Source organism: Delphinapterus leucas, chromosome X, assembly GCF_059928025.1.
Source record: "Delphinapterus leucas isolate spDelLeu-1000000601 "Yukka" chromosome X, BTC_Dleu_Yukka2, whole genome shotgun sequence".
Classification (NCBI taxonomy): Eukaryota; Metazoa; Chordata; class Mammalia; order Artiodactyla; family Monodontidae; genus Delphinapterus; species Delphinapterus leucas.
The window spans coordinates 106,121,390-106,144,748 of NC_143150.1; the positions used below are offsets into that span (position 1 = coordinate 106,121,390).

General features: G+C 42.8%; 1 protein-coding gene and 1 pseudogene across 4 annotated transcripts in view; one reads left to right on the forward strand and one right to left on the reverse strand.

The window, feature by feature from the left end:
• Positions 1–4,305: 4,305 nt before the first annotated feature.
• LOC111168408 (tRNA 2'-phosphotransferase 1 pseudogene) lies at positions 4,306–5,069 on the reverse strand (annotated as a pseudogene).
• A 13,492-nt stretch (positions 5,070–18,561) lies between these two features.
• The window catches only part of TAB3 (TGF-beta activated kinase 1 (MAP3K7) binding protein 3), a 109,018-nt gene continuing 104,220 nt past the window's right edge, over positions 18,562–23,359 (forward strand). For 2 of the 4 annotated variants that reach the window (XM_089904648.1, XM_089904649.1), the window contains exon 1: positions 18,562–18,734. The gene's annotated coding sequence lies outside the window, so the exon portion shown is untranslated. The remainder of the gene's footprint in view (positions 18,735–23,359) is intronic. The other 2 variants (XM_022562101.3, XM_089904647.1) reach the window with 1 other exon arrangement.

Here is a 23,359-nt window from a genome sequence, read left to right on the forward strand (position 1 = left end):
ACCAAAAGACACAGACTGGCTGAATGGATACAAAAACAAGACCCATGTATATGCTGTCTACAAGAGACCCACTTCAGACCTAGAGACACATACAGACCGAAAGTGAGGAGATGGAAAAAGATATTCCATGCAAATGGAAACCAAAAAAAGCTGGAGTAGCAATTCTCATATCAGAAAAAATAGACTTCAAAATAAAGACTATTACAAGAGACAAAGAAGGACACTACATAATGATCAAGGGATTGATCCAAGAAGAAGATATAACAATTGTAAATATTTATGCACCCAACATAGGAGCACCTCAATACATAAGGCAAATACTAACAGCCATAAAAGGGGAAATCGACAGTAACACATTCATGGTAGGGGACTTTAACACCCCACTTTCACCAATGGACAGATCATCCAAAATAAAAATAAATAAGGAAACACAAGCTTTAAATCATACATTAAACAAGAGGGACTTAATTGATATTTATAGGACATTCCATCCAAAAACTACAGAATACACATTTTTCTCAAGTGCTCATGGAACATTCTCCAGGATAGATCATATCTTGGGTCACAAATCAAGCCTTGGTAAATTTAAGAAAATTGAAATTGTATCAAGTATCTTTTCTGACCACAACACTATGAGACTAGATATCAATTACAGAAAAAGATCTGTAAAAAATACAAACATATGGAGGCTAAACAATACACTACTTAATAACGAAATGATCACTGAAGAAATCAAAGAGGCAATCAAAAAATACCTAGAAAAGAAACAAATGAAAATGGAGACACGACGATCCAAAACCTATGGGATGCAGCAAAAGCAGTTCTAAGAGGGAAGTTTATAGCAGTACAATCCTACCTTAAGAAACAGGAAACATATCGAATAAACAACCTAACCTTGCACATAAAGCAATTAGAGAAAGAAGAACAAAAAAACCCCAAAGTTAGCAGAAGGAAAGAAATGATAAAGATCAGATCAAAATTAAATGAAAAAGAAATGAAGGAAACGATAGCAAAGATCAATAAAACTAAAAGCTGGTTCTTTACGAAGATAAACAAAATTGATAAACCTTTCGCCAGACTCATCAAGAAAAAAAGGGAGAAGACTCAAATCAATAGGATTAGAAATGAAAAAGGAGAAGTAACAACTGATACTGCAGAAATACAAAAGATCATGAGAGATTACTCTATGCCAATAAAATAGACAAGCTGGAAGAAATGGACAAATTCTTAGAAATGCACAACCTGCCAATACTAAATCAGGAAGAAATAGAAAATATGAACAGACCAATCACAAGCACTGAAATTGAAACTGTGATTAAAAATCGCCCAACAAACAAAAGCCCAGGACCAGATGGCTTCACAGGCGAATTGTATCAAACATTTAGAGAAGCGCTAACACCTATACTTCTCAAACTCTTGCAAAAGATAGCAGAGGGAGGAACACTCCCAAACTCATTCTACGAGGCCACCATCACCCTGATACCAAAACCAGACAAGGATGTCACAAAGAAAGAAAACTACAGGCCAATATCACTGATGAACATAGATGCAAAAATCCTCAACAAAATACTAGCAAACAGAATCCAACAGCACATTAAAAGGATCATACACCATGATCAAGTGGGGTTTATTCCAGGAATGCAAGGATTCTTCAATATGCGCAAATCAATCAACATGATACACCATATTAACAAATTGAAAGAGAAAAACCATATGATCATCTCAATAGATGCAGAGAAAGCTTTCAACAAAATTCAACACCCATTTATGATAAAAACCCTGCAGAAAGTAGGCATGGAGGGAACTTTCCTCAACATAATAAAGGCCATATATGACAAACCCACAGCCAACATCGTCCTCAATGGTGAAAAACTGAAAGCATTTCCACTAAGATCAGGAACAAGACAAGGTTGCCCACTCTCACCACTCTTATTCAACATAGTTTTGGAAGTTTTAACCACAGCAATCAGAGAAGAAAAGGAAATAAAAGGAATCCAAATCGGAAAAGAAGAAGTAAAGCTGTCACTGTTTGCAGATGACATGATACTATACATAGAGAATCCTAAAGATGCTACCAGAAAACTACTAGAGCTAATCAATGAATTTGGTAAAGTAGCGGGATACAAAATTAATGCACAGAAATCTCTGGCAATCCTATACATTAATGATGAAAAATCTGAAAGTGAAATCAAGAAAACACTCCCATTTACCATTGCAACAAAAAGAATAAAATATTTAGGAATAAACCTACCTAAGGAGACAAAAGACCTGTATGCAGAAAATTATAAGACACTGATGAAAGGAATTAAAGATGATACAAATAGATGGAGAGATATACCATGTTCTTGGATGGGAAGAATCAACATTGTGAAAATGACTCTACTACCCAAAGCAATCTACAGATTCAATGCAATCCCTATCAAACTACCACTGTCATTTTTCACAGAACTAGAACAAAAAAATTTCACAATTTGTATGGAAACACAAAAGACCCCGAATAGCCAAAGCAATCTTGAGAACGAAAAATGGAACTGGAGGAATCAGGCTCCCTGACTTCAGACTATACTACAAAGCTACAGTAATGAAGACAGTATGGTACTGGCCCAAAAACAGAAATATAGATCAGTGAAACGGGATAGAAAGCCCAGAGATAAGCCCACGCACATATGGTCACCTTATCTTTGATAAAGGAGGCAGGAATGTACAGTGGAGAAAGGACAGCCTCTTCAATAAGTGGTGCTGGGAAAACTGGACAGGTACATGTAAAAGTATGAGATTAGATCACTCCCTAACACCATACACAAAAATAAGCTCAAAATGGATTAAAGACCTAATTGTAAGGCCAGAAAGTATCAAACTCTTAGAGGAAAACATAGGCAGAACACTCTATGACATAAATCACAGCAAGATCCTTTTTGACCCACCTCCTAGAGAAATGGAAATAAAAACAAAAATAAACAAATGGGGCCTAACGAAACTTCAAAGCTTTTGCACAGCAAAGGAAACCATAAACAAGACCAAAAGACAACCCTCAGAATGGGAGAAAATATTTGCAAATGAAGCAACTGACAAAGGATTAATCTCCAAAATTTACAAGCAGCTCATGCAGCTCAATAACAAAAAAACAAATAACCCAAAACAAAAATGGGCAGAAGACCTAAATAGACATTTCTCCAAAGAAGATATACAGACTGCCAACAAACACATGAAAGAATGCTCAACATCATTAATCATTAGAGAAATGCAAATCAAAACTACAATGAGATATCATCTCACACCAGTCAGAATGGCCATCATCAAAAAATCTAGAAACAATAAATGCTGGAGAGGGTGTGGAGAAAAGGGAACACTCTTGCACTGCTGGTGGGAATGTGAATTGGTACAGCCACTATGGAGAACAGTATGGAGGTTCCATAAAAAACTGCAAATAGAACTACCATATGACCCAGCAATCCCACTACTGGGCATATACGCTGAGAAAACCATAATTCAAAAAGAGTCATGTACCAAAATGTTCATTGCAGCTCTATTTACAATACCCAGGAGATGGAAACAACCTAAGTGTCCATCATCGGATAAAGAAGATGTGGCACATATATACGATGGACTATTACTCAGCCATGAAAAGAAACGAATTTGAGCTATTTGTAATGAGGTGGATGAACCTAGAGTCTGTCATAAAGAGTGAAGTAAGTCAGAAAGAGAAAGACAAATACCATATGCTAACACATATATATGGAATTTTAGAAAAAAAATGTCATGGAGAACCTAGGGGTAAGATGGGAATAAAGACACAGGCCTACTAGAGAATGGACTTGAGGATATGGGGAGGGGGAAGGGTAAGCTGTGACAAAGTGAGAGAGTGGCATGGACATATATACACTATCAAACATAAAATAGATAGCTAGTGGGAAGCAGCCACATAGCACAGGTAGATCAGCTCGGTGCTTTGTGACCACGTAGAGGGGTGGGATAGGGAGGGTGTGAGGGAGGGAGACGCAAGAGGGAAGAGATATGGGAACATATGTATATGTATAACTGATTCACTTTGTTATAAAGCAGAAACTAACGCACCATTGTAAAGCTATTATACTCCAAAACAGATGTAAAAAAAAAAAAAAAGAAGAAGAGCTTAAGGAAGCAGTCATCAAGTTGAATGAGAGGAAGATGAGTCAGCACAGAGAACAGTGAAACAGTAAGAGAATTTGCCTGGAAGAGATGTTGGGCTGTGGTTACTTCTTTTTTTTTCAATCATGAGTTTCTTTTTTTGATTGTCTATTTACATTTCTTTGTTTAATGAATATTTTATTGTTGGATCATCCTTTACCCTCTGGAGCGGTGCTTGGGGCAACTCTGACCCTCTGTCTACTCATTACCGGCCAAGGAGAGGGACTTTTGGGTGGGGCGTAGCTGCAGGGCCTTCTCGAAATACTTGGGAAGCAGGAAGCCATCAGCATTCCCTGGAATCAGGATCACCCCATTGACGGAGAGGAAGAAGGGTATTTCATCTGCCAGGGCCAGGGCCCATTGATGAACAAGGCCACTTCACAATTTGGCCACATGCCACTGATGACACTGTGCACAGTCCCCAGGCAGTCCTGAGGCCAGGTGGATGTGCATCCTTCCCCAGCAGGACATGCCTTTGAACAGGATGGATGGCCAGTGCTGCCAGAATGTGCCATAAACAAGCATCAGGGGCAGGGCCTGTCGGGTTGCCAAGGGCATCAGATCCATCTCAGGTACTTGCAGGAAGTGACCAAGATTGGCTTGGATGAGAGCCAATGCCGGGGTCCCCTGGCTGCAGTGTGAACCACTGCTTCCCCATGGTGTTCACCACTTGCTGCACATCTTCAGCTGAGAAGCTGTGGGACTGGGGCAGCTGTTGGAGGGTGCCCAGGGGCAGGAAGGCTTTGACCCCCACAGGAAGCCGCAGCTCCAGGGCTCCATGACAGGTCATAGGACCCAGTTTTGGGTACTTGCACATCTTGGTCTGGTTCCTGGGGTCTGTGAGCCTGTCTATCCCTGGGCCCTGCTGCTTCTTGCCTCTTTCCTCCTCCAGAGAAGTTCATAGTCAAGATAGACTCCTGCTGTCCGGCAGCGTGTTGCTTCTATATGTAACTGACGAACAGCAAATACAACAGAAGCCTATTATTAAGTGTTACAGGAATCTGAAAGCCAAAGAGACCAAAAGCCTGGCAAATTCCCATGATTATTAGGGTCAGTGTAGGGGCGGAAAAATTATTTTCCCTCTAACCTTCTGGATTCTTGGCTGAGACACACCTATAATAGAAGACAGGTTAACAGGAGAAAAACAGAAGTTTAATAACATGGGTACTTCTCTTTATACATGGGAGATACCTAGGAAAACTGAGTAACTCCCCCAAAATGACCTGAACCATCACTTAAATACCACCTTCAGCTAAAGACGAAGGAAGATGGGGATGGGGAAAGTGGGGTGGGCGGGAAGCAGGGGCAGTCAATTTGGGGAGGTTACCAGGCAAAGCAAAGTAAACAAGGGTATGGTTGGTATACAGATTTACGTCATTGCCTTCTCCCTTGATGAAGATTTCCGGATATTTAGAGTCATTCTCCTCTTCCTGGTACAGAGAGGGAGACACCCCTACAAACGGAGTTTCCCCTTATAAATGTATATGTCCCTTACAAAAGGGTGACTTCTACTTGGTTTTCAGAGCTTCTCTTGTCTTTTGCTTCTTGAACTTAACCAGCTCAAGATAATCATATTTTGGGGTGGCAAATTTTGCTCCCCTTCCGTAGTAATGGAATTGTTCTTGGAACTTTCCCTTGGTGATGGGTATGTTCTATGTATGGGAAGAAGAGCACACATAGATGTTTGCGTGGCCAGAAGAGCAGAATGGCAGAGGCCAGTAGTTTCCCCCCAATATCTGTTTGCCTCTTCTATTATCATAATAGAATTTTGAGCTGAGTACATGACCACCTAAAATAAAAACTTCACTTCCTAGTCTCCCTTGTACTTAGATGTGGTCATGGAACTAAGTTCTGGCCAGTGGTATGTGAGAGGGAGGGCGATTACCAGTTATAGGGGAATTGACGTCAGGTGAGTTCATCGTTAGTTACCAGGGAAACCAGTAGAGGGGCACGCCAAAGAAGATAAGGTAGGATAAGAATAATCACTACCTGGGGTCTGGGGCAAATATCAACAGTAGGAAGGTCAGTCGTGTGTGTATGGTAGAGGTGAAGCAAGCACTGGTCAGGCAGGGGTTGTACAGAGAGCAAGAGAACAGCCATCTTGTGTGGCCTGACCATACAACTTATTTCATGCTACACACTGTGCTAAGTGTTTTGTATTTATATTCACGTATTTGGTCTTCACAACATTTCTGTTTTTGGCCGCGCTGCGAGGCATGTGGGATCTTAGTTCCCCAACCAGGGATCGAACTCATGCCCCTTGCAGTGGAAGCACAGAGTCTTAACCACTGGACCACCAGGGAAGTCTCTTCACAACATTTTATATAAGGGAAACTGAGACTTGAGGAAGTTAAGCAAGTCACCCAAGGTCACATAACCAGGAAGAGCTTTGAGCAGGTTTCAAATCCAAGGGTGTCTGACTTCAGAGTCAGTACTCTCAACTACTAAACTATATTGCCTCTCATGCCAAAATAGCAACATTTATAATGATGGTAATGTACAATGCTGGAAAGACTGGTAAAGTGGTTTACTCATCCATTACTGTCCAGTTTGCTTTCAGATACCTCGCTGCCCTTCTCTTGCCCTCTGTGTCATAGAAAACTATATTTTCCAAGTTCCTTTGTTCTCCGGCCTCTGGGTAGGTTTTCCCAATGGACAATACTTGCAGAAGATTGGAAAGCAAGAAGATGGAAGAGTCCGAAATATTTTTCTCTGTCTCTTTTTCTGTTTCTTACAGCATCTCTTTCATGGATCCAGCTTTTCCCAAAGCAAACCTTCCTTGATGATCCCAGTTACTACTGGAGAGTTCTGACCCGGCAGACCCAGCCATGGCTCTAGTTCCCTTCAGATGGCCCTAGTTTCTGCCCTCTGGTAATACCACCTCATCCAAGTGTCCCTCCATCCCCAAGGGTGGCAGAATTTTTCTGCTGTTGTCAATCTCTGGGTTATTTCACTACTGATTTCTTAGCTTCTCCATTACTTGTGAAGTCAATTTCCTGTTTTATTTTCCCTCTGTTAAAATGACTAGAGTGGTTTTCATGGTTTTTGCTGGAACCTGACTCAATACACAGACAATATACCCCTTTGGGGAATAAGAGCGGTAATGATGATCATACATGTTGACCCAGTTTTCTATGCTGAAAAATGTATCCTAAGGGAATAACTTAACAGAAACAACAACAACAAAAACTGCACGTGTCCATTTCAGCATTATATTTAATATCGGAAAATTGGAAACCACTTAAATGGCCAATATTGGAAGAATGGACTAAAAAAATCAGGGTACATAACATGATGGAGTAATATGCAGCTGTTATAATTATTGTACCAGTCAGCTTTTGCTAGATTTTGCTGCAGTAGCAGATAATCCCCAAATCTCAGTGATTTATTACAGGTTTATTTCTCACTCAGTTACCTACCCTTTGCAGATCAGCTGTAGCTCTGCTTCATCCCAGGACCCAGTTGGAAGGACTAGCTCCATATTGGTCTCAAAGTAATGAATAAAGAGCAAGGATTGACTAGTACAATAACTCCTGCAGCTTATGCTCAAATGTGGGATATATCATTTCTGCTCAAATTCCACATGACCAAGCCTGATTTCAATGGGGCAGACGCCACTCCTATGGGGAGGCCCACCAGGAATTGGTTCCGCAGAGGTGGCACCAGAGGAAAGGGAAAGCAAATATTTTCAACAATAATAAAATCTTCCACAGTAATGAAGACTATGAAAATAACATGGAAAGTGTTTGATATAATGATAGGTAAAATAAGAATCTACAAAAAGATTTTACATATACTAAAATCCATTCTAACCTGCTTCCTAGGCATATGAAGTTAGATGTAGTCATATGACTAAGTTCTAGTCAATGACACTATCTACCTGGAGACAGCATTAGATCCCACAAGATCCCACAGGACTGTCGCATCCCTCTCCATTTCAGATGCCAATCACAAGTCCAGGTTGTCACCTGTGCTTCTGAACAACTGGCTATAAATTGGACGTTCCCATGGCCTCAGGTTTGATTAATTTTGCTAGAATAGCTCACAGAATTTAGGAAAACAGTTTATTTACTAGACTACCTGTGTACTATAGAATGATATAACTCAGGAACAGCCAGATGGGAGAGACACCTAGCGCAAGGGATGGGGAAAGAGCACAGAGCTCCTTTACACTTTCAGGACATGCTATCCTTCCAGAACCTCCATGTGTTTACCAACCTGGAAGCTCTCCCAACCCTGTCCTTTTGGGGTTTTATGGAGACTTCATTAAGTTGGCATGGTTGATTAAATCATTGGCCGTTGGTGAGTAATTCAACCTCCAGTCCTTCTCCCCTCCCCACAGGTTGGGGGATGGGACTGAAATTTCCAACCCTCTAATCGTTGTTGTTGGTTCCCTTGGCAACCAGCCCCCATTCTTAGGGGCTTTCCAAAAGTCACCTTATTAGCATAAACTCAGGTGTAGTTGAAAGGGGCTTATTATGAATAACTAAAGTCACTTTTTAGAGCTCTTATCACTTAAGAAATTCCAAGGGTTTTAGAGCTCTGTGCCAAGAATGGGGACAAAGACCAAATATATCCCTTATTATAAATCATGTTAAAAAACAAAATTCAACTGAGTAAAATTTAAAGATCTTATTGGCTTTATTCAACAATTCATGGATTGGGCAGATCCCACCTAACAGATAGAAAGGAGCTCCGGAGAGCTATATGAAATGGAAGACTTTTATAGGCAGAAGGAGGCGGGGCTAGGAAGTTATTCTAGCAAGCAGCTGATTGTTTCAGGCCAGGTCACCTTTCTTTGGGAGATGGCAGGGGTCTATCAGGCAGATTACCTCACTAGTACTGACCAGGTAATTCCAGATTGACTGGTTTAAAGTTCCACTTCTGAAAGAGGTTGAAACTGCAATTTAGATATTATAAGTCTTAGTTTGGTATTGTGAGCTTAGCACAAGTGACTCCATTTGGGGTCTGTTGTCCCCTTTTTAACAATTACAATATCAAAAGGACTCACTCTCATATACCCTGATTTACCATCTCCCAGCTATTCCCTCTCAACTTTGTATGTGGATGACCACAGGTCAGAAAATTGTAGAGTGAGAAGTTCAGGAAGAGCACCCTCTGATCAGGAGCACAGGATTCGAGAGTCAAACAATGATCTTTTTAGGTGTGAAAAAGAGAAATTCTAAAAAATTCTCCACGTAATTTCTCCTTGGTAAAATCGAAATAATAATAAACTTTAACTTTGAATATTTATTGTTTCATTGATCAGAACTGAACATGGGACTTCCCTGGTGGCACAGTGGGTAAGAATCCACCTGCCAGTGCAAGGGACGTGGGTTCGAGCCCTGGTCCGGGAAGATCCCGCATGCCGCGGAGCAACTAAGCTCATGTGCCACAACTACTGAGCCTGTGCTCTAGAGCCCGTGAGCCACAACTGCTGAGCCCACATGCCACAACTACTGAAGGCCACACACCTAGAGCCCGTGCTCTGCAACAAGAGAAGCCACCACAAGGAGAAGCCTGCACACTGCAACGAAGACCCAAGGCGGCCAAAAATAAATAAAATTAAATTTAAAGAAAAATAAAACTGAACATGTATTTACTCGTTTTTATTATGAGTTTACACATGACCTCCTTCGGGACCATCTCCCCAGACGACTGACTACTTCCTATAACTTTTGCCAACTTTCACTCTCCCAAACACTTTCTCCAGACCCATAGTTTCTAGAACACCAAAGGCATGAACCATGGCTTCATTTGCTACACTCCATTACGCTTATTTATGTGACACTTTTTCCAAAAACTGGGAAATACCTTGAAGCCAGGGACTTTGTTTTACTCATCTCTGTTTTCTCAGAACCTGGCTCAGTAAATGTATGTGGAACAATGAATGAATTCCTATAGCCATGAATAAAGGACACTGGCTATTTCTGATGTTCCTGGCAGAGAGCTTAGTGCATTTGCGAAGGGAAGACCCAAACTCCCATCTTAGCTGGACAGGTTACCTATTATCTTAGGCAATTCACTTAATCTCAGTTTTCATCTGTCAAAGGTCTTTTTTTTACTAACCCATGTTTACTATGAAAAGGAAACTGTGTGGTTCAGAAAGACCTCAAGACCACCTGGTAGAGGAAATGGCTGAAACAAAAGCATTTTTTATGTGTATTCACGAGTTGGCTATGATCTTCCCAAGAGCAAAGAAGATTTTCAGTTACAATATTTTGTAAGCAGTATCAATCAATAAATCACTTTTGGTGAGAAGGCATTTAAAATTTCCCTTTTTCCAAACTCACTGTGTCACTTAGGTTCTCCAGGTTCCTTTTGTAGAATCACAGTTAATGTAACAGATGCTTATTGAACACTTAAGTCTTGAGAGCTTATTATGTGTTGGGCACTAAGCACTAGACAAGGATATTTTAGTAATACAGAATATAAATATTTTTGGTCACTTTGCCTTCCCTATACTCAATCATTGTCTTGAATATTCAAACCATTAATTTCTTATTCATTCATAGTTTATCAGTTTAGATTCTTTTGTTTGCAAGCAACAGAAAATTTATCCCAAATAGGCTTATGCAAAAGGAAAATGTATTAGTTCGTGCAACTGAATAATATAGAGCATAGGGCTGGTTTTAGGTACTGTGTGATGCAGGAGTTCAAATGATGTTCCCCAAACCTAGTTCCTCTCTGTCTCTTTCTCTTTCTTCATATCTCAGTTCACTTCCTTTTGGTTGGTATGATTCTTTTTTCTTTCTTTTTTTTTTTTTTTGCGCTACGCGGGCCTCTCACCAATGTGGCCTCTCCCGCCGTGGAGCACAGGCTCCGGACGCACAGGCTCAGCGGTCATGGCTCACGGGCCCAGCCGCTCCGCGGCATGTGGGATCTTCCCGGACCAGGGCATGAACCCGCGTCCCCTGCATCGGCAGGCGGACTCTCAACCAGGGAAGCCCTAGTTGGTACGATTCTTTAGGCAGGAGTTCCCACAGCAGTCACGAAACGGCTATAGAAACTCCAGATCTTCTAAACAGTCAGAAAAAAGTGAGTGTCTTCCCTGGATGTCCCAGCAAGAGCCTCATTGCATCTGATTGGCTCTGCCTAAATCATGTACCCACCTCTGAATGAATTATTGTGATCTGAGGAATCTGAGGCTCTGAATGGCCAGAGTACTATGATCATCCTTGGAGCTGGAGGTGGAGGCAACTTCACTAAAGGCAAGTACATTTAAAGAGGAGAGTAGTTTCCTCCATCCCCCAGCAAGGGAAATCTGAGAGAATTACTAGAAGAAGGGTTGGTAGATACTAGACAAATAAAACAACTCAGTGCAATTATACATAGGTTTACTATACAGAGGTCTAAGATTAAGTTCTCTGGAAACAGATTTTGAGATGAGTAACTGAGTGCAGAAGGTGACTGAGAAATCCTCTTGGAAAATACACCTGTAAGGATGTGAGGAAAACAAGATTGGAGAGAGGGAGACCCTGATCCATAATGAAGTTGCAACCAAGGCTTCAGCCTGTCTCACATGGAGCTCTGGAGCTGGAATGGTCCTTCAGAGTTGTCTCAAATTAATGCAAAGATGCTAAGCCTTTATAGTACCACATCAGCCAGTCATTGGTTGTGGGCCATTCACTGGGAGAGTGCACATAACCTTTGTGAGGCATACGCCTGAAGGCAAAGGCAATTCCCAGCGAGGGACATAGATGTAAGCTGTTGAGAACCAGTAGCCCCAGCAATTCAGGAATAGATACATTACCCTGAAGAGGGGATCTTGGTGGAGCATCACAGTATTCACTACAAATGTTCTATACCGTTGCTGTAATCTTAGTGAGATCACTGCATGTGAATTCTTCCTAATTCACCTACCCGCTCATTCTCTTCTACCTGCCTAGCCAAAAACAGTGTTTTCCTTTCCCGTCTCGGAGGGGTCCCATCCACCATTATCCACCCACTGGATCTGTAGCAAACCTACTTTGATGGCTTCCTAGAGAAGAGATTTTTTTTTTAAAAAGAAATCTATTTGTGATTCTTTCAACTTAACAGTTGAGGAAGGTGGGCTCTGTCAGCCTGTGTATGAGGATTCTCTTACAGCATCATTGAGCTGATCTAGCATTAAGGAAAGTCACAATACATTTATTTAGCAGTAAATATTGAACATATTGTCTATTTGTAATGGACTTTTGGGGGAAAAAATTTAAAGGTTACTTTGTACTGGTTTAGAGAACTGGCTCCCTAACTGTTTCTATCCCTATTATTAATTGACTTTTGACTCCAAACAAGAAAAAGATGTTAGGCCAATTTTAATGAAACTCTTTCTTCTGAGAGAAAGGTTAGCTCTCCTGAGATGACTGCCTTGGTAGAGTTGATCCAGTGGGGGAGTTGACCCACTGGATGGAGGCACTGGTGTTTAGTAGTGGGGTCTAGCAGAGAAAGGGAGGAATATGAAAGGATTGATCCTGGCCACCAGCTGGTGTTGCTGAGATTGGTATACTATATGCATCCAGTTCGGGTGACAGCCTGAGACGCAACGCTATTCCTCAGGCTTGTTCCAAAAAGAGTCCTGGTGAGTGTAGGTGAATCACGTTCCAGGAGGAGAACTAACCCATTATGCATCACCAGATATACAACTCCTAAGCCGGAGAATTTTGAAACAATGGGCATGTCCTGTCCTGGGACCAAGGGTAAAACGGTGGGGGTGATGGGCAACTGGTGTCTCTTCCTTCTTTGTCCTTTGCACTTAATTAATAATTTTTCCCCTCTTTAGGTATCTTTGTATAAAGAGGCTCAGTTCTGTTGTTCGTTATGATAGGGAAAGTGAGGGGAGGCTACCTTTAGGTCTTCTAGCAAGCTCAGAAGGCATTCTGACACACTCATTATTTAGAGTACTGGCCAGTACCGGGGCAAGTACTAAATGAAGCTTAGGTGGGAAGCAAAGTAGATTATAGGGGAAATTTTAGCTTATAAGGAACCCCTTTCCCATTGAGAATCACCAAATCACAAGGTAAAAATAAATCAAGGGGTCTACACAGAAGTGAAAATTAACATAACTTAAATATAGTATTTTTAGTACAAATTTGTCTGAAGTTGATCCTGAAAATTCATGCTGGGTTGCAGGCAAAAAGCTAACTGGAACCAGACATCTGCCCTTCTCCCAGAAGGGTGGGTTGCACCCAAACTCAGCTTCCCATGGGACTTCCTTCCCTCACAGAAGGACTGTAACATCTTATCAGCCTCAGAGTCCCAGATAATGCTTATAAACAGCTGGCACCCCAAATCCAGATTTCCCCAATAAGTTTCCTCGTAGGCTTGTTCTACAAGAAGGCAGAGCAAGTGATCCTGCCAACAGAACCCAGCCTGGCCCTTCAGGTCCAACAAGGGTTCCCTCTAATTAAGGCACAATTAGCTACTACTGGCCCAGTCCGCCACCTGCAGAAACCAACGCTGAGCCATATTATGGCACTGTTTCTCAAGGAGACCAGCCAGCCACTTGGGCAAATTGATTACTTTGGATCCCTTCCACAAGGGGTGTGTGTGTGACAGTGGGGCAGAAGTTCATTCTCTCCAGAACTGATTCAGACTCTCATTATGAGTTTGCCTTTGCTATTCACAGTTCCCCCAGCAGCACCATCATTCAAGAGTTTACAAAACGGTCACCTATTGATGTGGTATCCCACACAGTATTGCCTAAAACCAATGGACCCGTGTTACTGCAAAGGAGTTGTGCATGACCATGAGAATCACTGGCCTCATCATATACCCCATCATTCAGAAGCAGACGGCCTAATGAATGGCCCATTAAAGGCGCAGCTAACATTTGAGATCTTAGACCATACTCTGTAGAGCTGAGGTGACTTGGTGAGAGGGAGTCCTTGTTGGTGCCATGAATTGCCTCTATTCTTTTTTTTTAACATTTAAAAAATAGATATTTATTTTATTTATTTATTTGGCTGCGCCAGGTCTTAGTTGAGGCACGTGGGGTCTTTGTTGCTGTGTGCAGGATCTTTAGTTGCGGCATGTGAACTCTTAGTTGCGGCTTGTGGAACCTAGTTCCCTGATCAGGGATCAAGCCCAGGACCCCTGCATTGGGAGTGTGGAGTCTTAGCCAATGGACCACCAGGAAAGTCCCCAAATCGCCTCTATTCTTATCACCATAAGTAACCTTGGGTGAGACCAGAAGAAGTGCTGCCCAGCTGAGCCCAACACAAATTGAGAATCTATTGCATGAGCAAATAAAATGGTTATTATATTAGACTATTATGTTTTTTGTTGTTGTTGTTGTTGTTGTTGTTGTTTTTTGCGGTACGTGGGCCTCTCACTGCTGTGGTCTCTCCTGCTGCGGAGGACAGGCTCCGGACGCGCAGGCCCAGTGGCCATGGCTCACGGGCCCAGCCGCTCCGCGGCACGCGGGATCCTCCCGGACCAGGGCACGAACCCGCGTCCCCTGCATCGGCAGGCGGACCCTCAACCACTGCACCACCAGGGAAGCCCAAGTATTATGTTTTAAAGTGGTTTGGTTACATGGCGATAGTTTATTAATTCAACAAGTGAAACCAAAAATATCTGAAATGGTACATGTGTCTGATACAGCTGAAGACGATACATTCCAAATTCTACCACAGTATTTTTTTAAATTAATTTTTATTGGACTATAGTTGCTTTACAATGTTGTGTTAGTTTCTGCTGTACAGCAAAGTGAATCAGTTATACGTATACATATATCCACATTTTTTAGATTTCTTTCCCATCTAGGTCACCACAGAGCACTGAATAGAGTTCCCTGCGCTACACAGTAGGTTCTCTTTAGTTATCTATTTTATACATAGTGGTGTATATATGTCAATTCCAATCTCCCAATTCATCCCATCCCTTGCTCCCCCTCTTGGTAACCATAAGTTTGTTCTCTACATCTATGACTCTATTTCTGCTTTGCAGATAAGTTCATCTGTACCATTTTTCTAGATTCCACATATATATGAGATATTATACAATATTTGTTTTTCTCTTTCTGACTTACTTCACTGTGTATGACAATCTCTAGGTCCATCCACGTCTCTGCAAATGGCACTATTTTGTTCCTTTTCATGGCTGAGTAATATTCCATTGTATATATGTGTCACATCTTCTTTATCCATTCATCTGTCAGTGGACATTGAGGTTGCTTCCATGTCCTGACTATTGTAAATAGTGCTGCAACGAACTTCTGGGAGAAAGCTTCTAGGGCCTTCCCTAAAGGCTCAACAGGAGGTGGCAAAACTGGCTCTGTGACTTCCTCCAGCTTAAAAAAGAGAAGACTAGAAGGGAGATTTGTACTAGTTATCATCCTTGAGAGAGTGTTGTAGATTTTCTCTCCCATTGGGGAAGGCAAAGCCAAGTGAGGGGACTTCTGAGCTGAGTGAGGAGTGTCTTCAAGATGTATCACTCTCCAGCTGCTTGGTTACTGAACTGCAGCTACCTATAGGTCCTATCTAGAGAGAGAATATCAGGGAGAGCCAACCACGTATCTTTGGATTTTGGAGAGCTGTGTTGATATAGACTCTGCTGCCTGCTTCTTGCCAGAAGAATTCTGAAGGCAGGAAGCTGGCTAAGCAGCAATGACAGGGTAGCATGTCTGTTGTTCAACATGGCCACAATTTGTGAGTTTCCCACAGATCAAGTGACTTTCGCAGAAAGCAAAAAAGCTTGAGCCTCTTGCTTGTGCTCTGCCGATGGATGAGGAGATGCCAGAAGTAAGAAGTTCTGGGTATTCTACAAACGGCAGGAAATGAGAAGAAGTTAGAAAAGCTTGATTCATATCAAACAACTGTGCCATGAGGAACGTGCTGAAGAATCATACTCACCCCATGAGAGAGCCAGCATTTGAATACCTATCACATAGAAAGAACTGACAGCCTAGAGAGGACTTACAGCAGCATCAAAAAGTAAAAGAGACAAGGGGCTGAGGAGAGAGAGGCCTGATAGAAGAAAGAGCATCATTTGTGTCCTAGGATGTGCTATCAGATCTTCCCAGTGGGAGCCTAAGAAGAACCCCCAAATGAAACTGGGAGAGAGAGAGAGAGCTGACTTTAGACACCTGTCATATCCAGAGAGGACAAAGCTATCTCATGATTGTACCTGTAAAGCCATAATTTGCCCACCTCCATTCCCACCCTCTTATTCCCTAGAGGAGAAGAAACTGTGGTTAGCAAAACAGGGGAGGAGAAATAGAAGCCTAAGGAACAGAAAGATAAGGGTTATACCTGCTTCTTTGACGTCAAGCTCCTCACTGGGGGCAGGACCCAATTGGGAGAGGGAAGAAATAATTTTAAGTCAAGATCTGAGTTTTGATTATTTTATGGGGCTGCTGGTTGTCCTCCCAACCTTTTTTCTAAAGTCAGAGAATTTTTAGCTAGGGACAAGACTGCTTAGAATGAGACCCCATTTCCCAGTCTACCCTGCAGGTAGATACAGTAATATGATTAAGTGATGTTAACAACCCATGGATAGTGCCCTTAAAGAAAATGGGTAGGTCTTCCTTTTCCTAATGACTGGAATGTCATGTGGTGCTGAGCCATTCTGGACCAAATATACTAGGATGGCAATCTAGGGATGGTGGGGCAAGAAGACAGAAGGAGACTAACTGCTCACTTTGTGGACAGAGCTGCTGTTCCACTTTTGCCATGTAATAAGCAAAAGTCTCAGTGCCATACTACAATACACATTTATTGCTCACTCATGGTTTTGTGAGTTGGCTGGGGCCGCTCTGTTTGGTATGAAACCCTGAACTTGAAGCAGGTTTTCTACAAATGTTTTAACACACTAGTTCCCACTATGCGTGGGTGTGTGACAGGAGCGAATGGCTCCCTTTCTGACCACATCCAGCTTCTAAAATGAGTGCTTCTCAACACTGGAGCTGCTCTGCTTCAGAATGTGGGCCCGGTTCAGCTCTGCTTTATGTGTCTCATTCTCATTCCCAGGCTGCAGGGAGACTGGAAGCTCTCAGGACAGTGGCAGTTCCTTCCCATAGCAGCCGTTGGATGCAGTTTGCAGTTTTCCCCACACTTGCAGACACAGCATCTGGAGCCTCCCTCAGAGACACCAGCATCGGCAGATGCTGCTTCCTCCTCAGAGGTCTGAGTTTCAGCTCCACAAGGCCCCTGGTCTAAATATCTAAATTGTAATGACTGTAATAATCCCAACTGCTTTCCTTGGTTCCACTAGTTCTAGGCATAGTAGCTGCTTCCTTCAGTTGCTACCTCGACAATGTATTAAGGGTTCTCTTCTTGCCTTTTTGGTTATATAATTATCAATTCTTTATATTAACTTCTCTCCGTGAAAATACTGGGGGTGGTTTGTTTCCTGACATCACCCCGACTGATTCATTGGACTAAATCCCATGACTGTGAGACTCCCCTCAAGAATTTTCTCTTTGATAGAGTATTTCGTGACACCCCGCCTCCAATATCTGTCACTTCTCTCTGTGCTCATTTCTATCACAGAATTCACTGTACTGAACTGTCAGCATTGTTTTTTTCTCACCCATCTCCATCCTAGGCCAACAAATCCCTGAGGTCAGAGCACATCTGTTTCCTCAGTACCTGGCACATAGGAAACTCTGAAAAACAAGAGTGTTTGAATGAATGAATAAATGAATGAGCGAGGAAAAATAAATCAGGAGCAGAAGCAGCTATTTTAGTATGAGATTTGGAAGGCTCATGTAGTGCCAAAATGAAAGAGAAAGGTGGTGATGTGAGAAACAGGAGGGCTGTGGTTGCATACAGCAAGCGAACCGACAACAGGATGAAGGGGCAGCTGAGACTTTGCAAAGAATACTCGGTGACAGGGAGAGTAGGGAGAGGAAAAGGTTGGAGGACTCCCGGAGACGCCAAAGTGTGTAAGCTGTTCGTGCTCTGGAGGGATGACCAAGCCTTAAGGGACGTCTCTCACTTCGCCTCCGGGTCCCGCCCAATCCTTTCCCTGGTTTCGGTCCTGGTTGCTCCGCCCCCTCCTCCGCCCCGCGCTTCCAGAGGAAACAGGTAAAACACGGAGAACTGGGTCCTATTTCAGGGGCTGCTCTGGGCATGCGTTCTCGTCCTTCCGCGCGCAGGCGCAATAACGTTCGCCTGGTGCTGCACGTTTCCGATATGGGGTAGCGTTTGCTGTGAAGTCAGCTTAGGTTACCCTCATTGACCGCCTTTCCTGTGGGTCCCCGCCCTCCCGTGGTTGTGGGGGAAACCTCGCGAGATCGCCATTGGCAGTCCCCCGGCGGCGCCATCTTTGTGCCTGGCGAGCGACGGCGCTCGATGCGAACCCTGAAGCCGGAGGTTCGCTTGCCAAGCTCTCGCCGAGACCGGATCCAGGAAACACGAGGCGGGTCTCGGTGGGAGGGACACATTGAAGGAGGAGGGAGGAAAGGGGGCGGCGGCGGCGGCGGCTGCTCCTCCTCTCACCGGACCCGGGCCCGGCGCAGCGCGCACCCAAGGGGGGTGGGGGGTCGGGCGGAGAAGCGGCGCCGGAGCCGGACCCCCGTGGGAGCTGGCGACTGGCGTGAGGGCAAGGCGGCGGCAGCGGCGGACGGGGAGCAGCGGCTGCGGGTGAGTGTCCGTGAGGAGGCCCGGCACCTGCCCGAGCCGGGACGTCGGGGGTGGCCCTGGGGTCGTCCCGGTGACCCCTCTCCCGGGCGCTGGGCGTGTGCTGGTCTGCGGGTGTCCCGAGGGCTCGTCTCGGCCTGGGGCTGCGGCGGACTCCGGGAAATGCGGGGTTGCCGGAGGTTTGCGCAGGGCCTGACGCGCCCGCGCCCTCCCGGGACGCCCCTGGAGGCCGAGGAGAGAGGGAGTGGCCGGGGGCCTGGGTTGGCCTTCGCCCCCCGAGCCGAGAGGGATGATGTCCTTCCTCGCCGGACCCTGGGCATTGCAAGTAGTGAACCTCTGTGGACTGGTTTCAAGCCCCAGCAAAGCGCTTGGGAATGAAGACTAGCAGCACCAAGGTTGGGGTTGTCGAGGGTGTTGAGACCTGGGAATGGTTAGTAGTGATAGTAGTAATTGTTCTGAAAGAGGTTTGCAATGATTGTTGGCAGGTGTGGAGTAAGGAGAAGATACTGTTGACATTCATTTAAAGATCACACAAGCAGTCCTCTGAGGTCCAACAACAGATTAGAGTTATTCCCAGTTGGAATTCTATAGTTTAGCGCCGGCTTATTAAGGTGCCTAAAAGCAGAATTAGGGGGGATGGGATGGGGGACAAGGTGGGTTATAAAGTAAGCTGCATATAAAGTCAGAAGTTCATACCGTTGATGCAAAGCATTTATGTCCTTACTGAAACGTAATTTATTTAAATTGCTTAAGAAAACTTGTCACCTTTGGTCCAGACGGGGCTTATCAATTCCATGTTCATCAGCAATGTTTGTCAACCAGACAACAATTTTGGCATGTGATGTATTTAGTTCTGGTGTGTAAAAGAACAAGAATGAATGGGAAAGAAGAACAATTTGACAAACTTAGCTTCTTTTCCACACTTTAGTGAAGGTAAATATTACATATGTGATTTTTATCTTAATATTTGACCTTATCTTAATATTTGACCGAACGTAATAATCTGTGTTCTGTCACTCTGAATTTTCTTCCACATGTTTCTTTGACACACTGTCAACACACTGTACAGTTTGTGTTGGAGCAAAGGGAGCTAACGTCGAGTATTCAGGCACTGGGCTTGGTGGGTTATGTATGTTTGCATTTAATCCTCATAGCTACCCTGTGCTAAAGATGTTATCTTTGTTGTACAGATAAACACTAACCTCCAGTATTCTTCAGTAACTTTTCTGAGTAGGTCATATAGCTGGTAAATTGTGGAGCTAGAACCCAAACTCGTGTGTCTGATTCTAGAATGTGTGATTTTTCTCCTATACTCTGCATAAGTGTATGTGCTGATTAATACACATTTTATGAAAATGGAAATTTTTGTTACAAAGAAACCTTTCAATTCTGTTGGTAATCTTGAAAGCTTTCAGTGTCCTTGGCTGAAGTTAATCCCATTTTTTTTTCTTTGCAGATTTTTCCATTTTCTAGCCAGAGGTTAACATTTTAGCAGAAGTCTGCTGATTAGTGAGGATTCCTAGTAGTCGGTAGTGACCTATCTGAAATTCAGATGTTTTCAGTATCTTTGCCTTCAGTTTCAGCATGCCCAGGATACTTCAAAGATCAGATATCTTGTTTATTCTGGTCCTGAGTAGCTTTTCAAATTATATTACTAAAATAAAATATGAACTGTTTATAAGGATTTGAATTTGCTTTATCATAACTTGGAGGTTTACACACACATACCCACCCACCCACCTTCTCCAGCCGGTGAAGTACTTGATAGCAGATGTTTTTCTTTAATTTAGTACAGAGGTTTTGGACCCAGTTTGTGGTTTGCAGAAAATACAGCAGCTGTTCTGGGATCCAGCATAATCTTTTATGGGGCTAGGGAGTGAAAGACCTGAGACGTTGGTGAAACAGTAGAAACATCTTCCCAGTGCATGGTCATTGGTCACTTTTGTCCTCCACTGGTCTCTGCTCTTGCATCTTTGACTTGATGCTGAACTTGCCTACCTGGCCATTATCTCTGCTCAAGAGAGAGTTCAACTGGAAGAGTAGCTGCTGAAAGCTGAAATTAAAAAAAAAAAAAAAGAATGCTAAGTGCTGGCACTCATCCTCTACCAGGTCATTTGGTTAGGTTTACCTGTCGAATTAATTATCCCTGGCTGGAAGTTCTAGAAACATGGGCATAAGAGGCTGGAAGAAAAAAAAGTCCTGTGCTCCTCAGGACGCATCTGCTTATGTTTTATGGAGTTTAGAGCTTTGCTTGAAATATAATATCTTGAAATCCTCATGGGCGATGTTTGGTAATGAAAGAGCAAGTTTTTCATAATAGTTATACTCCCAAGAAAGGGTTAAATATATTCCTTACTTGTGAAGGTAATTACCGTATTTGGGCTACTGAGGTGAAAAAGTCAACAAATGATAATGTAACTGAGTGCTCACCAAGTAAATAAAAAAGCCTTTCTGAAATGGTTTATATTGCCACTATATAAAGAGAAGACACCAGCAGATTGTCTCATATGTATTTAGAAGTTTATTTTCATACCTTCCTTATAATAAGCCTCAGTTTATTACCATGACCACAAATGTTCATTTGTCTAAAAGTGAAATGGTCCTATGAAATTTCTGAAACTGTCAAAATGAATTAATCCTAAATATTTAAGAACATTTATTATAGTTTAATTTATTGGCAGTTCTATTAATTTATTTGTCTGACCCCCTAACATCCCACTTCTCTCCTGCTTCAAATTTCTCTCCTTCCTTTGCTTCCTCTCTTTCTGGTGCTGTTCCTGCTGGTATCTGGAGCTTTCCATTAGTTCTCAATTGACACTGAAGTCTTCGGCAGAATGAACGATGACGAGGAGGGCAAGGAAACTTCTCTGAGTCCACTCCCCTTCTCCAAACCCTTGTGCTCTAGGAGGTCAAGAGGGACCCGGACAGGAGCCCTTTACCCACTCCATTCTTTCTTGCAAAGGAGAATGAGAGTAGCCAGAGAGAGGGAGGCAGTGTCAAGACCCTTGCCACGGCTTCTTTTCCTTCTCTCTCTGAAGCATTAAGGAGGAAAGTTTGTAAAAGCCCATCTGCTGCAGGAGTAGCCACTGTTCCCTCATTGTCTTCTGCAGCCCACCCCGACCCTCACACACGTTTTCCTTGCTCCTTTTAGCTGCCATCCCACCATTCATCCTTTATCCCCAAGTAGGTCGTGCCTTCCTCATCCCAGGATCTCCTTCCACTACAGCTCTGCCTTTTTGTCCTTCTAATGCACTGTCGACTGCCCTCTTTCATGCCTTTCCTCCTCCTTGGCCTTGATCATGGAAGCCTAGGCCTGTGGTCCTAGGGGAGCTGACTCCCAGTTAGAGGAGGGAAGAATTCTTTTTTACTTCCAAGGCTTATTGGGGCAGGGATATTCTTTTATTCTAAGTTGACTGTTAAATGGGTTTTCCCATAGAAACATTGCCCATGCAGGTTCGGTATTTTATTATACCTGTAACCTTATGGGTGTTTAAGCTTTAGCGGACTAGCTTGGAAATCTGGCACCTTAGATCTTTGTTTCCTGGGAAGGCAAGTTCTGAGGTTCAAGTAGGTGATTTAAAAAAACAGCTTGTGCTTCAGAAGTTGTTAGGGGTTGCATGCTTTTTGTTAATTACTCATGGGCTGGTAGGGAGCACAGGTTAAGGTATCCAAAATTATCTGTTATGTGGATCAGGTGGCTCTTCTGGGAGATAAACGGTTAGTCTTTTTAGATGGTCAGTGGAGAATTTCTGAATTTAGGCACATGTTTTGAAATACAATGGAAGTTCAGTCTATCCCAGGTTAATGTTTGTGGTGAATGTTTGTCCTTAGAGCAGATGTTACAGTGTTGTGGAAAAAACAGAATTTTTCTTTGTCATAAAAGGAATATCTTGTTCCCGCTATTTCTTGCTGCTGTTCTGAAACTTTTCAAGGGTATTGGAACTCCTACAGTTATTTTACCCAAGTTTACTTAGTGGTAAACATGGACAGTGTTTTATTTTAATCAAAAGATTTTAAAGTAAAGTTTTATTAGTTTGTTGTTGAAGTTGCATGCTGTTACCACCGTTTGTATGGTTCAAACAATTGAGGGATTTCAAAGTGATAAAAGCAAAGCAAAATACATTTAGAATTTGTTATCCATAAATGTGTTCAGTCTTAGCTTGGTTGAAGGACATATTTCTAATAAAAGGCAAGATGGGACCATTTTTTTTGGTTTCCAAACCAATCTTGTTTAAAAATGAATTTGAGTTAAGTACTGTTTAAGAGTTTACTAGATTATTTAATTACACACAGATTGCAGTGGTTAAAAATAAAATCTCTAGGGGTAAAATGCTCAAATGTTCAGATCTTACTTTTGACACTAACTAGCTCTGTGATCTTGGGCAAGTTGCTTAATCTCTGACCTGTTTCCTCATTTTTGAAATTGGGATAGTGTAATGTCTACCTCACAGGATTTTCATGAGGATTAAATGAGCCAGAGGATGTACAGTATTTAGAACATGCCTAGCAATGGTAAATGCTCAAAAAGAGTTAGTTCTTCTTGCTATTATTACTACTTTGTCATCATCATTATTACTGCTGCTATTACTACTTTAGCTACCTTCTGACATAACACCCCTTCTGTTCTG